The sequence below is a fragment of the Thamnophis sirtalis genome, unplaced genomic scaffold, assembly GCF_051295495.1.
Source record: "Thamnophis sirtalis isolate CommonGarterSnake01/CBP01778 unplaced genomic scaffold, rThaSir2_p1.2 scaffold_2, whole genome shotgun sequence".
Taxonomy (NCBI): Eukaryota; Metazoa; Chordata; class Lepidosauria; order Squamata; family Natricidae; genus Thamnophis; species Thamnophis sirtalis.
Window position 1 is genome coordinate 3,259,649 of NW_028261382.1, and position 17,477 is coordinate 3,277,125.

The window sequence follows — 17,477 nt, forward strand, 5'->3', positions numbered from 1 at the left end:
CAAAGCCCCTGAGGGTAGAACAAGAAGCAATGGGGGGAAACTAATCAAGGAGAGAAGCAACTTAGAACTGAGGAGAAATTTCCTGACAGTGAGAACAATTAATCAGTGGAACAGAAGTTGCCTCCAGAAGTTGTGAAAGCTTCAACACTGGAAGTCTTTAAGAAGATGTTGGATAACCATTTGTCTGAAATGGTGTAGGGTTTCCTGCCTGAGCAGGGGGTTGGGCTAGAAGACCTCCAAGGCCCCTTTCAATTCTGTTATTCTATTCTATTCTAATGCTTGACTACCTCCTCTTTTTTTTAATCCATGATTAAAATAATGAATGAATACCAATGAACACCAGGTCAAATTTAGTTGGTTATCTACTCTACTAGGCAATCTACTGGTGGATTTTTTTTAATAAAAAGTTTTTTATTAGATAAACATTAAAAACATTGGACATGGCGCGACATTTCTGGCATAAACATTTCCATATAGTGATTGGATCTTACAACAATTACATTTTATATCCATTACATAGGAATGTAATGTTATGTAATGTCACTCAGATTAACTGTCCGTTGATCCTTTCTTTTATATAATTACTAACCATACCAATACATATCCAGTTCCTATCTATCACAATACGGAAAATAATACCGTATTTTCCAATTGTTAATTTGTCTGTGTTTTTCTGTCAGGGATGGGTTCCTGCCAGTTCTAAGCTCTTCTATAGAAGAGGTTCCACAAATCTACAGTGCGGTTTAGAACCGGTTCCAGCTCCCTCCCCCCTGCCCGTCCGCACATCATCAAGAAGAAGAGCGAGAGGAGGAATTCTGGGAGTTGAAGTCCACAAGTCTTAAAGCTTCCAAGTTTGAACACCCCGGTTTTTTTTTTTTATAAAGGGTTAGGGGTGCGAGGGTCTTGCAACGAGACAGCTTTAAGACTTGCGTGCTTCAAATGCCAGAGTTTCTGAGCCAACATTTTGGTTGCTAAGCAAGAGCGTTGTTAAGTGAGTTTCATCACATTTTACAAGTTGGCCACGCCCACCCAGTCACATGGCCGGCAAGCCACTCCCATCAGGTCACATGGCCAGCAAGCCACTCCCACCCGGCCACATGGCCAGCAAGCTGCTCCCACAAAGCAGGCCACACCTACAGAAGAGGTTCTAAAAAACTTTGAAACCCACCACTGTTTTCTGTCCTTGACTTTTCCCCTCCTTTTTACTATTTTTCCCAGATTTTGTGACATTGCGTCTCTACCGGTGGATTGTTAACATCTTAATTGGAGATGACTATGGAAAGCTTTCTGGTGTGCCTCTTCTCTTTGTCTCCGTACATCAAGGAGTGTGACTGTTGTAATATAGTTCCTTGTGTAGGTGTGTGTCCCCCATGGCCCAGTTCATACCAGGGCATGCAGAGCCACGCTGAACCACACAGGAGAAAACAAACTCCTAGAACGCCATAACATCCTGATAGTGCATAACATAACATTCTGAGATGTGCCCTACCATTGACGCCCAGGATTTGACCATATATAGACTGAGCAGTAGATTAGAAATTGTACTTTTACAGGCTGTTTTTACTCACATGCTATTGCTCCTCCTGCCTTTGTCCTATCTCAATAAAAGGGGCTCTCAGACCCCCAATCTGGGTCGCTCCATCCCGAGAAAGGTTGTGTCCTGTCTTTTCTCAACATGTGACCACAGCTAATGAACTATAACTTGGCCTTCAAACCACCAATTTGTGAGTCCTCGCGCTCTTCACTCCTACAGGGTCCTTCCTCTTCCTCTTCTTGTCCAAATGGTTGTTTCCTCCAAGGTCAGACCGAAGAAGGTCGGATTCTACATCCAACCTGGTTCTGCTGTGAGACAACCCTGCTCAACGTTGCCTGAACTCTTGGCAACCACTCTTGGAGATAATCAGCTCTTCAGCGTTGGCTCCTCCTAACATAATCAACCGCTTGGCAAATTACAGAGTCGTGAAATACTGTTTTTCATTTGGCTGAAATCGTGTTGGGTTAACAAAAAAACAGGACGGTGGTAGAGAAGCAGAAAGCTATCAGCGGAGCCCAGAGTGGCTGAAAGGATATTTATGGGGCTAATTCTGCCACAAGAATCTGCTACCACCATGAAATGGGAGAGACAATATTAATGGAAGGCTGAGACAGGCGAAGACGAATAGGCAGCTGCAACAGTCAGGGGAGGAGTGAGTGGTACTACATCAAATTCAGGGGATCTTCTCCAGCAAGGGATGGCTGGTCCTGGACGCAGGTCTTTCTTGATGGATTAGGAGGAGACTCAAAGTAACAGGAAGTAAGACAAGAAGGCAAAGGAAGGATGAAGTTAGAAGGACAGAGAAGTGAGGTTCATTGGTCTACTACACCCACTGTCTCTTAACCCAGTGTTTCTCAACCTTGGCAACTTGAAGATGTCCGGACTTCAAGTCCCAGAATTCCCCAGCCAGCATTCGCTGGCTGGGGAATTCTGGGACTTGAAGTCCAGACATCTTCAAGTTGCCAAGGTTGAGAAACACTGTCTTAACCTACATTCCCAGCGGTGGTGGGATTCAAATAATTTAACAACCGGGTCTCTGCCCTAATGACCAGCTGGGTGGGTGTGGCTCGGTGGTCATGTGACCATGTGGGCATGGCCAACTCAACGTCACTCAGGTTTGATGGGCGCTTCGCCTTAGCTGTGACAATGTAATAAGGCTTAACCGGAGAGGCAGTTTCTGTAAGCAGGGAAATAAAGATGAGGCTAGAAACAACACCAGAATGTTTCCTTCCTGCCTTCCTTACAGGATTAGCCCTGCAAAGTGGGGGGAAAACAAAAGGAGATTTCTCCTAACAACCGGTTCTCTGAACTGCTTAGAAAGTTAACAACCGGTTCTCCCGTATAGGTGCGAGCCGGCTGAATCCCACCACCGATTCCCAGCCTGCAGACCTAAAGAATAACAAAGTTGGAAGGGACCTTGGAGGTCTTCTAATCTTGGAACCACTGTCAGGGTTCCAAGTAATACCCCCACAGCAAGCAAAGCTCTGAGGAAGGTAAGATTCCTCTAAGAATAATTTTATTGGATATATCATATTGGCACAGTTCTGGTGAAAACCGACTCTGAAGATTCCTGCGGTTTTCACCTAATTAAAAGTTTCCCTCCCTTTCCCAAACAATCAGTCACATGGTCCAATCAAGGTGCCGTCCAGTTGCCTGGTAACTTCACTCCTCCTCTCTATCTCTGGCCACCTGTGGGAATGCCCTTGGTTCTCAGGAGAAAGCCTTTTGTTTTGGCTATAAAACCCCAGCTATCTCTATTTCCCCCTCCCTCCCTGAACGCTTCCCTTGTACCAGATTATCTGAAAGATCTTCCATATGGAGATATGATTCCCCTGATCATCCTCTGTCTTCTCCAGCCAAGTTACAACTCTCTTTCCCGGCTTCCCGCGATAAATTTATGGGCAATCCACCAATTATTTCATCAGCTTAACTCACCTGCGCCGGAGTGACAGGTCCGTCATCTTCCTCCCCGGTATATATCTGTAAGCGCCGGAGAGCCTTCAGGCTGAACTCGCTATAAATTATAAACTTATTTTGGACTCTGAGACGATACCCTGAAATGATGTGAGTTAATGCCTGGTTGAATAATGAGATTCCAAATTTCAGCTCTAGGTTCCCATGAAATTCTAATGGTAACCCGAGATTTATGGGGCTGTTTTCCAGCATGTGGGCACGGAGGTGCGCGCGGAACTGCCCCATTATCTGCATACCAAATTAGATGGCCTCATGTGTAGACAAATCACGGTGGAGCAGGGAGGATTGTTGGCTGAGTTGAAGGTAGCTGTCAACCTCGTCTCCATCTGAAAACTTGGCACAGCAGATTTAATAATAGTTGGAGTAGCTGGAGCGGAAAAAATATTTGGACAAGGGAAGGAAATTCATCAGTACGTGGTCACCATACACACAACCCCAAGATCAGTTCTCCGCATCTGAGTGGCCTATCAGATGATAGAGAGAGGTTTTTGAGTCGTGGCCCACCAGCGGCCAACAGAGCTGGCAGGAGACTCAGACAGTGAGGAGGTTGGGGAGGAAGATGGGCCAGTCCTGGAGTCTGGGGAAGGCTTGGACGAGGGCTCTGTGTCGGAGGCAGAGAGGGGGCCAGGGCCGTCTGACAGTTATCAGCTGCCTTCGGAGTCAGACATCAGTGGGGCAGAAGAACAGCTGGAGCCTGTTCCCAGTGTGCGCATGCGCAGAGTTGCCAGACGAAGGGAACAGCTAAAGAACAGAGGTCGACTTGGGAGGAAGGCCACAGGTGGACAGTGAATGGCCCCTCCCAGAGTAAAGAAAAGAGGAGCGAAAGTGGAGTGGAGTTTACAGGAGACAATTAGTTCACTTAATTGGTTCGTGACTCTCCGAGACTCCTTGCCAAGTTTTGCAGAGATTGGCCTGGCAGCTCTCCAAGCCAGATAAGGTCTGTGACTGTAAATCCTCCCTCGAAAGACTTTGATGGATGTGAATGAGCAGAATTCACAGTCAATTAATAAAAGCGTTTTTTGTTGGGATGAGGAGTTTGCTTCCTGCTCTCGGGAAGCCTGAGGCAGAACATGAGTAAACAGTTAGCTACCACTTCCAGTTGTGGAAAAAAATCAACTAAAGTATGTGTTACAACAGATTAATCTAGTTTTAATTCTTATTCCCACGAAAATATCCCAGCTATCCCAGCCTTAAAATCCTCACGGGGTTCTTGTGAAGATAGCAAGAAATGTGATGGCCTCAATTTCTCGACAGAAATAAAGGATGCAAAGAGGCCATTATCTAAGTTTCCTGCCTGAGCGGGGGGTTGGACTAGAAGACCTCCAAGGTCCCTTCCAAGTCTATTATTCTGTTAAGTCCACCGTTGTGAAATTCATTTTGTATGACGATACACTATTGCCGTAGGATTCGGCGCTGAATCGATATTCAGTCGATATTGGAAGCCATCTTTAAAACCCAAGCTGTGATGGATCAGCTCCTATCTCCCCCATTACTAAATTGCTAAATTTCTCCCTTGGTCAAAGCACTTAAGAACAGCTAAATAAACCAATAAGGGACAAGCAAACATCAGAAAGCGGTGAGGCGGAAGTTATTTCTAAGCTAATTGACCTTAGTCCTCCCACAAACTGCCTAAGGAATCATCAAGGAGATGAAAGATGCTTCTTCGTTCTTTCAATGCAGGGTGGGATGTCCATTAAAAGAGAAAAAGCAGGGAGGGAGGGAAGGGAGGGAGGGAGGGAGGGAGGGAGGAAAACAGGGAGGGAGGGAAGGAAGGAAATGGGAGGGAAGGAAGGAAAACAGGGAGGGAAGGGAAGGAAGGAAGAAAGGAAGGAAAACAGGGAGGGAGGAAGAAAGGAAGGAAAACAGGGAGGAAAAGAAAGGAAGGAAGGAAAACAGAGGGAGGAAAAGAAAGGAAGGAAGGAAAATAGGGAGGGAAAAGAAGGAAGGAAAATGGAGGGAGGGAGGGAAGGGAGGGAGGGAGGGAATGGGAGAGAAGGAAAGAAGGAAAACAGGGAGGGAGGGAAGGAAGGAAGGAAGGAAGGAAGGAAAACAGGGAGGGAAGGAGGAAAGGAAAACAGGGAGGGAGGGAAGGAAGGAAGGAAGGAAAGAAGGAAAACAGGGAGGCAGGGAAGGAAGGGAGGGAGGGAAGGAAGGAGGAAGAAAGGAAGGAAAGCAGGGAGGAAGGGAAAACAGGGAGGGAGGGAGGGAAGGAAGGAAAACAGGGAGGGAGGGAAGGAAGGAAGGAAAACAGGGAGGGAAAGGAAGGAAGGAAAATGGAGGGAGGGAGGGAAGGAAGGGAGGGAATGGGAGGGAAGGAAAGAAGAAAAACAGGGAGGGAGGGAGGGAGGGAGGGAAGGAGGGAAGGAAGGAAGGAAGGAAAACAGGGAGAGAGGGAGGGAAGGAAAATGGAGGGAGGGAAGGAAGGAAGGAAAAGAGGGAGGGAGGGAGAGAAGGAAGGGAAGAAAACAGGGAGGCAGGGAGGAAAACAATGAGGGAGGGAAAGAAGGAAAAGGGAGGGAGGGAGAGAAGGGAAGGGAAGGAGAGAAGTGGAACAAAAGAAAACCTTGGTAGGTAAATTCACACAATGAGGAGGCCCAGACCTTTCAATTCTACATTTCCCAAATACACACATCCTTTATTTGCATTCCCCTTTCAAAACATTGCACCTTTTCTTCTCTCCCCAAGCCCGTCTTTCGCAAATAGATGTAAGCTTTTGAGCAGGCTTTCTGATCAAAGACAAATGCAGGGAGGTTCCTTTTTGGTGAGTGTTGGAAATCCTTTTTTCACAGAAATCCACGGTGGGTTTCCTTTGACATGGTGGGCTGGGCCTGCGGGGAGAGAAAGGTACGAACAGATGGAAGCTTCCAGCTGTGATCACACGGCAAACGTTCTCCAAAGTGGAGATAAACAAGCTTTAAAAAATGCAAGGTACATGCATTTTGGTGCCCTAAAACTGGACCCCAAAGAAATGACGGGAAGACATGGAGAAGATGGGCAGCCTTTGGGGGTGGGCTGACACATCCAACGGCCAATGAAAACCATCCTGAAATCGGTTGAGTTGGAACCAATGAACTATCCATTCCCTTCTTTGATGCTCAAGACCCATGGATGTCTTTTTCTTTCTTTTTCTTTCTTTCTTTCTTTCTTTCTTTCTTTCTTTCTTTCTTTCTTTCTTTCTTCAAAGCCTGATCTGGAAGGTAGTTAAAGGAAAAATCATAGAATCATAGGACTGGAAGGATGCTGGTTTTGAAGGAATCTAAAGTCGGGCTGTGGTATATGTGGCCATTTATGCCTGTTTTATGCTCAGAATAACTGAGGTTTAGAGGTGGTTAGCAGCTTGTATGGTAACCAGGGGAAGGATACTGCAAAATCTCCATTCCCCCTCACTCCAGGGGAAGGATACTGCAAAATCTCCATTCTCTCCCAACTCCAGGGGAAGGATACTGCAAAATCTCCATTCCCTCCCCACTCGAGGGGAAGGATACTGCAAAATCTCCATTCTCTCCCCACTCCAGGGGAAGGATACTGCAAAATCCCTATTCCCTCCCCACTTCAGGAGAAAGATACTGCAAAATCCCCATTCCCTCCCCACTCCAGGGGAAGGATACTGCAAAATCTTCATTCTCTCCCCACTCCAGGGGAAGGATACTGTAAAATCCCCAATCCCTCCTCACTCCAGGGGAAGGATACTGCAAAATCCCCATTTCTTCCCCACTCCAGGGGAAGGATACTGCAAAATCCCCATTCCCTCCCCACTCCAGGGGAAGGATACTGTAAAATCCCCATTCCCTCCCCACTCCAGGGGAAGGATACTGCAAAATCTCCATTCCCTCCCTACTTCAGGGGAAGGATACTGCAAAATCTCCATCCTCTCCCCACTCCAGGAGAAGGATATTGCAAAATCTCCATCCTCTCCCCACTCCAGGGGAAGGATACTGCAAAATCTCCATTCTCTCCCCACTCCAGGGGAAGGATATTGCAAAATCTCCATTCTCTCCCCACTCCAGGGGAAGGATACTGCAAAATCTCCATTCCCTCCCCACTCCAGGGGAAGGATATTGCAAAATCCCCATTCCCTCCCCACTCCAGGGGAAGGATACTGCAAAATCTCCATTCCCTCCCCACTCCAGGGGAAGGATATTGCAAAATCCCCATTCCCTCCCCACTCCAGGGGAAGGATACTGCAAAATCTCCATTCTCTCCCCACTCCAGGGGAAGGATATTGCAAAATCTCCATTCTCTCCCCACTCCAGGGGAAGGATACTGCAAAATCTCCATTCTCTCCCCACTCCAGGGGAAGGATATTGCAAAATCCCCATTCCCTCCCCACTCCAGGGGAAGGATACTGCAAAATCTCCATTCCCTCCCCACTCTGGGGCCAGCCAGAGGTGGCATTTGCTGGTTCTCCAAAGTACTCAAAATTTCCACTACCGGTTCTCCAGAACCTGTCAGAACCTGCTGAACTGCAGTGACAACATTCTCAGGGGGAACCACATATGATAGCTAGAAAACCAGAAGGTCTCCAAAAGATTAATTTTAGCTTTCTCTACCTACCCCTTGCAAGTTCCGTCTTTCTGTAAACAACCCCCCCAAATAATAATAATAATAATAATAATAACAATCAGTACCGCCGAACAAATGTGCTGCTTCGGACAGGAGCAAATAGGAGATAAAGTTTTCCCATTATGCTAATATTTGCACATATTTGAAGCTGTTAGGTTTTCCTCTTTCATGCCCAATGTCACCTCTGAGTCTCCCCCCCTTCCCCACCTCTCTCCCTCCCTTTCCAATTTAAAACAACAAGCAAAAACCTAATTATATGATATTTCAGCTTCATGTTTTCAAGTTTCATGTTTTCAAGACATAGACTGCAGCAGGTGTATTTTTAACTTTTCTGGCCTCCTTTTCCCCCCATTTTTTGGGTGGGTTTTTGGCGCTGAAGGTCCTCACGGGGTTTTATGTATGTCCTTAACCTGATCTTCCACTTCCCCACATCCCATAAGATCGATTTCGCTTATCTGTGTGAGAGAATCCACCCAGGGGTGGGGTTCAGTTGGTTCGGACCAGTTCAGGTGAACCAGATGTTAATTTTCCTCTGGTTCACCGAACCGGTAGTTACAAGGACCACTGACAAAACCTGCCCTGCCCCTCCCAGGAGTCTACCAGTTCTGTGGGCATGGTTTGGTGGGCATGGCAGGGGAAGGATACTGCAAAATCCCCATTTCCTCCCGATCAGCTGGGATTCGGGAGGCAGAGAATAGATGGGGCGTGGCCAGCCAGAGGTAGAATTTGCCAGTTCTCCAAACTATTCAAAACGTCTGCTACCGGTTCTCCAGAACTGGTCAGAACCTGCTGAATACCACCTCTGTACCTGAAGTACCAGAAATCCAGAAATGGTCCCGTTTCCAGTCTCCTGAGGGCCTCTGGAGCCCAGGGGAAGCCATTTTTGCCCTCCTGGAGGCTCAAGGAAAGCCTATGGAGTCTGGGAAGGGTGAAATCCCCCGCCGCCGCCGGCGTGGTGCAGGAAGCTGACTAGGCCATGCCCCCATGGCCACGCCCACCCAGCAACTGGGCAGATAACCGGTTGCTAAAAATTTTCAATCCCACCGTTGAATCCACCCAATTCTACCTTGTGGAAATCTCCACCTTTAGGAATAAGCAATCACACTGAAAATTTTAAAAGGGAGAAAATGGTAATTTCAGAAAAAGGAAGAAAAGGGGACAGTGCTGACCTTTTTCTGCAGTAAAAACCCAGCTAATTTACCGTTAAAATGATAGGCTGTTCCCTTTACGGACCTCCTCTGGTTTAGCATCCAGATGGTAATACGTAACCTGCGCTCTGCCGGGTCATCCTTTGTCAATATTTACTTACCTGAAGAGATAAACGGAATGGCCGCGGGCAGGCAAAACGCAGCAGAGAGGAGAGCAGCTTCCAACTCTCCAATTTCCCGGCCCTTCCCTGTTTAACTCTGCTTGCGGGAAGCTGGCAGGGAGGATCCCATGATCACAGGTTCGTGGTTTACGAACAATTGGTCTGAACGCATCCTTGAAATTTTAATGCCACGGGAGAAGTGGGTTCCCGGTTTTTGCATGGCTTCCTTGAAGTTAGCGCATTTGAGAAACCTTGATTCGAAAACATGCTGCATTACGAGTCACGGTGGCGCAGTGGTTAGAGTGTGGTACTGCAGGCTCCTTCTGCTGCCTGCCGGCTGCCTGTAATTTGGCAGTTCAAATCTCGCCAGGCTCTAGGTTGAGTTAGCCTTCCGTCCTTCCGAGGTGGGCAGAGTTCTATTCCTTCCTTCCTTCCTTCTTTCCTTCCTTCTTTCTTCCTCCCTTCCTTCCGTTCCTAGTGCTTACAATGCAGGATTATAGGCTAACTCTGCCCACTGCCAGGAATTTGATCCTGACCAGCTCAAGGTTGACTCAGCCTTCCATCCTTCCGCGGTGAGTAAAATGAGGGCCCAGATTGTTGGGGGCAATAGGCTGACTCTGTAAACCGCTTAGAGAGGGCTGTAAAAGCACTGTGAAGCGGTATATAAGTCTAACTGCTGGTGCTATTGCTATTACGGTGCAGAATTTAGCTAATTGAAAGTTTAAAGAACAGACAACTAACAGAGGACTTTGACTAAGTTTCGGTTCATCTGATACAGTGGTGGGATTCAGCTGGTTCGCACCTATTCGGGAGAACCGGTTGGTAACTTTCCAGGCAGTTCAGAGAACCGGTTGTTGGAAGAAATCTCCTTTTGTTTTTTCCCACTTTACAGGGCTAATTCTGTACGGAAGGCAGGAAGGAAACATTCTGGTGTTGTTTCTAGCCTAATCTTTATTGCCCTGCTTATAGAAACTGCCTCTCCAGTTAACTCTCATTACATTGTAACAGCTAAGGTGAAGCGTCCATCGACCTGAGTGACCTTGAGTTGGCCACGTCCACCCAGTCACATGACCACTGAGCCCCACCTACCCAGATGGTCATTAGGGCAGAGAACTGGTTGTTAAATTATTTGAATCCCACCACTGATCTGATACTATAGAAAGCCATTTTCCCTCCTCCCGATTCTCCCACCCAGGCACACTGGATGATGCTACAGGTGTCCTCTCCACTCTGACTTCTAGAACTTCTAAGATCTGCTCTAAACACCTCACACCTTGTGTATCTCCATCCTATCCAAACAAGTTGTCTTTCATTTGCTATTCGCGCCGCAGCAGATGTTGTTGTCGGATGTGTTACCCGAGCTCAGAGGGAGAATCACAACAGGATAAACAAAATAGAATAATCGCATTGGTCTTAATTCGGTTGTCATTGACTTCTTCCAGATAAACATCTACAGAGCAGTAGGGTTTGTGCAAAGAAAGCCCTTGGTGCAGAATTTCTCAATCGCTGTGAATTTAAACTGAGTGGACTTCAACCTCCAGAATTCCCCCAACTAAATCGTGGTGTTTCTTTTGGTCCTTGAAGGCCACCAAGAACTGAGTCCTGCCTGCAGTCGAAGAACCTTTTTCTTCTTCATGATGTGAGCAGAATAACATAATAACAGAGTTGGAAGAGACCGTGGAGGTCTTCTACTCCAAGCAGGAAATCCTATACTATGTCAGGAAAGTGGTTGTCCAATCTCTTCTTGAAGAACCTCTAGTGATGGATGTCTATGGAGATTCTCAGTCCTCTAAGTCATGGTTGTCCCAAAGGTGCTTTTTCAAGAGGCAACTAGAATTTCTGGTTATTCTTTGAAGGTGTTTGACTTCTCATCCAAGAAGCTTCTTCAGCTCCTCCTCCTCCTCCTCCTCCTCCTCCTCTTCTTCTTCTTCTTCTTTATTCTTCTTCATTCTTCTCCTCCTCCTCCTCCTTCTTCTTCATTCTTCTTCTTCATTCTTCTTCTCCTCCTCCTCTTCCTTCTTCTTCTTTGAAGAAGCTTCTTAGATGAGAAGTCAAACATCTTCAAAGAATAACCAGAAAGTCCAGTTGCCTCTTCAAAAAGCACCTTTGGGACCTCCAGTGATGGAAGAAACCACAACTTCTGGAGGCAAGTTGTTCCACTGATCAATTGTTCTCACCGTCAGGAAATTTCTCCTTAGTTCTAAGTTGCTTCTCTCCTTGATGAGTTTCCATCCATTCTTTCTTGTCCTGCCCCTAGGATGACCCCCTCTTCTTTGGGGGCAGCCCCTCAAATATTGCAAGACTGCTTTCATGTCCCCCCCAGCCCTTCTTCTCAGCAGATCATACATACCCAACTCCCAACTCCTCCAAGGTGGCGCAGTGGTTAAATGCAGCACTGCAGGCTACTGCTAGATCAGCAGGTCAGCGGTTCAAATCTCACCGGCTCAGGGTTGACTCAGCCTTCCATCCTTCCGAGGTGGGTAAAATGAGGACCCAGATTGTTGGGGGCAATATGCTGACTCTCTGTAAACCGCTTAGAGAGGCCTGAAAGGCCTATGAAGCGGTATATAAGTCTACTGCTATTGCTATTGCAACCATTCTTCATATGTTTTTCCCCTCCTTTATAACGTTCATATACCCATCTGATACTTTTTCGTGTATCCATTTTTTTTCCACCAATACTTTTTTTGCTCTCTCTTTCTTTTGCTTTCCTTTTTAACACTGCTAATAAAATCCCTCAGATTCTTTGGGTCAATCAGTTTACGGGATCAGCACCCTTGAACCCAACAAGGGAGAGATTTCATTGCATTATTTTAAAAATAATAATTAAATCAATGACGCCCAGAACTACTGAAGAAGAAAAAAAAAGGAGCACAAGGGCATCATTTATTAGAATAAATGAGCATTTAACATGCAGTGTGTAAGCTTGCAGAGTCTCACAGGACTGCTTGGCAGGCAGGATGTGTAGGAGAGAGGACTGAGCTGAATCATAACATTTATTTTGTGAAGTCACTGTCTGCTAAGTGACTGAGAAAAGAAAGCGGGATTAATGAAGTTACACCCAACGTTGGGCTTGACCATCAAACCACAGAAATAGAAAATAGAACTCTCTAACTGTAGAAATGGGATTCATGTTTGTTTTTTTGAAAATCTAGTCCTTGAGTACTAAATGCTAAGATCTCTAATGTCTAAATTCTACATTTTGTCTCAATAGTGATGCTCACAGTCACACAATCACAGAATAACTGAATTGAAAAGGAAGGAAGGAAGGAAGGAAAGGAAGGAAGGAAGAAAGAAGGAAAGAAAGAAAGAAAGAGGGAGAAAGAAAGAAAGAAAGAAAGAAAGAGAAAGAAAGAAAGAAAGAAAGAAAGAAAGAAAGAAAGAAAGAAAGAAAGAAAGAAAGAAAGAAAGGCCAGCTGGCCTATCAGACCAGCTTCTGGCCGTTTATTTGCAAGAAATGCCTTTCTCCACCGATTTAGTTATTTTAATTTCTGTTTATTTTTCCCCAAAGTCTATCCTTTCATCCAGAGCTAACAGCCACTGCCTCGTCCTGGACACCTCGCCTGTCTGAGTGACTTACAGGAAGGAAGGAAGGAAGGAAGGAAGGAAGGAAGGAAGGAAGGAAGGAAGGAAGGAAGGGAGGGAGGGAGGGAGGGAGGGAGGGAGGGAGGGAGGGAGGGAGGGAGGGAGGGAGGGAGGGAGGGAGGGAGGGAAGGGAGATGGGAGGGAGAGAAGGGAGGGAGAGAAAGGAGGCATGGAGAGGGAGGGTGGGAGGGAGGAAGGGAGGGAGGGAAGGAAGGAAGGAAGGGGAGATGAGAAACAGGGAGGGAGAGAAAGGAGGGAGAGAAAGAAAGCTGGGAGAGGGAGGGTGGGAGGAGAGGGAGGGAAGAAAGGAAGGAAGGAGAGATGAGAAACAGGGAGGGAGAGAAAGGAGGGAGAGAAAGGAAGCTGGGAGAGGGAGGGAAGGAAGGAAGGGAGGGAGGAAGGAAGGAAGGAGAGATAAGAAACAGGGAGGGAGAGAAAGGAGGGAGAGAAAGGAAGCTGGGAGAGGGAGGGAAGGAAGGAATGAAGGAAGGGGAGATGAGAAACAGAGGGAGAGAAAGGAGGCCAGGAGAGGGAGGGAGGGAGGGAAGGAAGGAAGGGGAGATGAGAAACAGGGAGGGAGAGAGGGAGAGAGGGAGGGAGGGAGGGAGGAAGGAAGGAAGGAAGGAAGGAAGGAAGAAGGAAAAGAAAGAAAGAAAGAAAGAAAGAAAGAAAGAAAGAAAGAAAGAAAGAAAGAAAGAAAGGAAAGTGGGAGAAAACTACCCAACATAGCCGACACCCTAATTCGACCACACCCCGCAGTCATCACCCTTACCCCAACACATTGACAAACCGAAGCATTCATTTCCTGTCGACTGCAGGAAGTATGGAGGGAAAACCATCCAAATTAAAAAGCATCCATCATTGGCCCTTGCCCCATTCAATCTTGAGCCGCAGGGGAAGGCCGCCCCCACCCCCCACCCCCCACCCCAATTGCCTGATTGCCGGATGATGCCTGGGCCAACAGGGACAGGAAAAGGAAGAGAAACAAGGAAACCTGCAGGAAAACCGGAGGGGAGCAGGAAAAAGTGATCAGTGATGCATCAGCCTTGCTGATGATGGTCCTTGATCCCGCAGCCGGCGAGGGAGACAGTCGCACCATTTACAAGCGTCCTGTCAGGCTGGCTCAGGGTTGTTTCATCTTTTCATCCAGCCCCATTTCGGTTTCTAGGCACGCCTGCCTTCGCACAAGCATCTCCTACACCCCGAGCGTGACAGGCCTTTGAAGGACCAGCCTTTTCATTTACACACTCGGTATCTGGGTCAACCAGGCTGTGCTCTGAAAATTTCTCACTCTCTCTCTCTTTTTTTTTTAAATAGAGAAACTCATTTTGGATTGAATTGCAAGCAGCCAGTCTGATATTAAACAGACAGACAAGAGAGAGAATAATAGAATAACAGAATAACAGAGTTGGAAGGGGCCTTGGAGGTCTTCTAGTCCAACCCCCTGCTCGAGCAGGAGACCTAGTAGCATTTCAGACAAATCTTTTGTCCAACATCTTCTTAAAAACTTCCAGTGTTGGAGCATTCACAACTTCTGGAGGCAAGTTGTTCCACTGATTAATTGTTCTCGTTGTCAGGACACACGCATACACAACTGATGGCTTGAAACCAGCTTGAGAGGGTTGGTTACTGCTTGCACGCTGTAGTGCAAACCTTCTCAAACTTAGCAGTGTGTTTGTTTATTAAGTTGGAGGCTAGATCTAAAGGGGGGGGGGGAAGAGCCACTCTGGTGGATCCCATTGACATGAAATTAAACAGCGTTGCTTAAATGTGCTTCTTAATATGTTTGCATATAGTCAAGGCTCTGGTTTCCCCAGTTGCAACGGATGGCTGTGAAGGTTGGACCATAAGGAAGGCTGAGCGCCAAAGAATGGAGGCCTTTGAACTCTGGTGCTGGAGAAGACTCCTGCATTGAGTCCCTTGGACTGCAAGGCCATCCAACCGGTCAGTCCTAGAGGAGATCAACCCTGTCTGCTCTTTAGAAGGCCAGATCCTGAAGAGGAAACTCAAAGACTTTGGTATTAGAAAGAACAGGAAGTTCCTGTTCATATTGTATTGCATAAGTGTGGTGTATGTCTAAATTTTGTCTGTGTGTGTATTTTACCTGTTTGTTAATAAAAATATTTTTTAAAAATAAAATAAATAAATGCTCTGTTTTCGGCTGAAACTTTTCTCTTCTTGGATTTATCCATGGTTGGCCTACCGGAGGTCGAAAAGCTCAATAAACCGCATGTCGGAGACTGTCACACATTGGCGGTTGTGGCGCATATTTTGAGCGACAGGGAGCCGCAGCCGAGGGATGAAAAAGCCACATGCAGCTCCAGAGCCATGGGTTGCTGGCCCCTGGACTAAGGAGATCTCCAAGGTCCCTTCCAACTCGATGTCTGCTTGTGCGTTGCACACGTTTCCCCGGTTTGTGCATTGCACACATTTCCCTGACACCAGCCCGTGGAGGCTTCCGTGAAGCCAGACTCCACCTTCAAAGCAATTACTTCTTGGTGAAGCCGATAGCTTTTGAGCAGCGAAGATATATTTAAGCATTATGGCTAATGATTCCTCCAGAACGTTCTCCATGAATCTAAGGAAGCCATCTCCGAAAGCGCCATCAACATCTCTGGCGACAGGAACGTCGATAAATTAGATGTCGGGATGAATCGAAGAGCCTTCGCTTTCATTTTTTCTTTCCCCAGCTGTATTCCATGCTCGTTAATTTCCCTGAATGTTAATTTCGGCAAACGTTTTTGTTTTGTTTTTTGATGCCAGATAGAAGACGAAAGGCTTCTATCTCCCGCCCATCTTCACATCGCCCAGATATTAAAAATATAGTCTTATGATTCCTTTTTTTTTTCCCCTCCAAACGATGGTGGCAGTTTCTGCAGCCTGGGGAATAAAATGTGGACGAGGCAGCATGCATGCAAGTCAAACATCTGGATAACAACAGCTGGGATTTCTACACACACACACAGACACACACACACCTTGTTAACAGGATGAGGAAAATGACAAGCAATGGGTTTTTTTTTGTCCAAGATGAACTTTCATCAAAGCGATTCATAAGGGCTGCCCCAGATGTTGGGAAGGGGTTTAGGATTGAAATATCTTTCAATTTGAATAACAGAGTTGGAAGGGACCTTGGAGGTCTTCTAGTCCAACCCCCTGCTTAGGCAGGAAACCCCTTCAGACAAATGGTTATCCAACATCTTCTTAAAAGCTTCCAGTGTTGGAGCATTCACAACATATGGAGGCAACTTCTGTTCCACCGATTATTTGTTCTCACTGTCAGGAAATTTCTCCTTAGTTCTAAGTTGCTTCTCTCCTTGATTAGTTTCCATTCATGAATTCTTGTCCTGCACACAAAGGTGCTTTGGGGGATAGAACAGAATAGCAAGGTTGGAAGGGACCTTGGGGGTCTTCTAGTCCAACCTCCTGATCAGCCAGGAGACCCTATACCAGGGTCTACACCAGTGGTGGGTTTCAAAAATTGTTCGAACCTACTCTGTGGGTGTGGCCTCCTTTGTGGGAGTGGCTTGCCGCCCATGTGACCGGATGGGAGTGGCTTGCTGCCCATGTGACCGGATATGAAGATGCCGACGACACTTGTCAGAACCACCTTAAATTACCTCGCACACAGCACTGGCATGCATAAGAATAGGATGTCAACTTGTTTTTTAAAAGGCATCTTTGGTTTGCGTTAAAACAACTTCAACACACGCCATGTTCTGATCGCACCACAAACGCAGTAGTCATCCTTACCTTCCACAGAGGCACTGAGTTTTATAAATAGGAGCATGATAGTGTAGAATAATCCTATCCAAGGACCAGGGGTGGGTTTCAAAACCTTTTGGAAGCTCTTCTGTAGGTGTGGCCTGCTTTCCGGGTCCACTGGTGGAACCTCTTCTAACCGGTTCAGTAGATTTGACCAACCGGTTCTACCGAATAGGTGTGAACTGGTAGGAACCCACCTCTGGTCTACACCATGCTGGCTGGGGGATTCTGGGAGTTGAAGTCCCCAACTCTTAAACAACTTCTAGAAACAAGTCCTTCCACTGATTAATTGTTCTCACCATCAGGAAATTCCTCCTAAGTTCTAGGTTGCAAGATGAGTTTCCATCTTGCAAGGAGATCAGCCTCAGATTTTCCCCATGAAAGCATGTTGCTGCCTGAGGACTTCTGGGGCATGAAGAAGAAGAAGCTTGGGGATATCCAAAGGAGTCCAACACAATCTCCTCCTCCCCCCAACCGTTCAAATCCTGTGTCGTCTTTGGAGATCCAATCCCTTGATTCCTGCCAACTTCAGTGATCCTTTTAGCATCGAGCTGTTGTTATTGTTAACCTGGGCATGTCCTTTAATGACAGCTGATTTAATTTTCCCTCTTACTCCTGCTTTCCTTTCTCAATTACGTTTTCTTTCCGCTTTCCCCTAACAGCCAAGGTTTCCCCCCCCCCCCAAGGATTTGATCCAATAGCTGGAGTGACAGAAGGCAGCCAGGGAAGGAATGTGGAGGAGGGTCT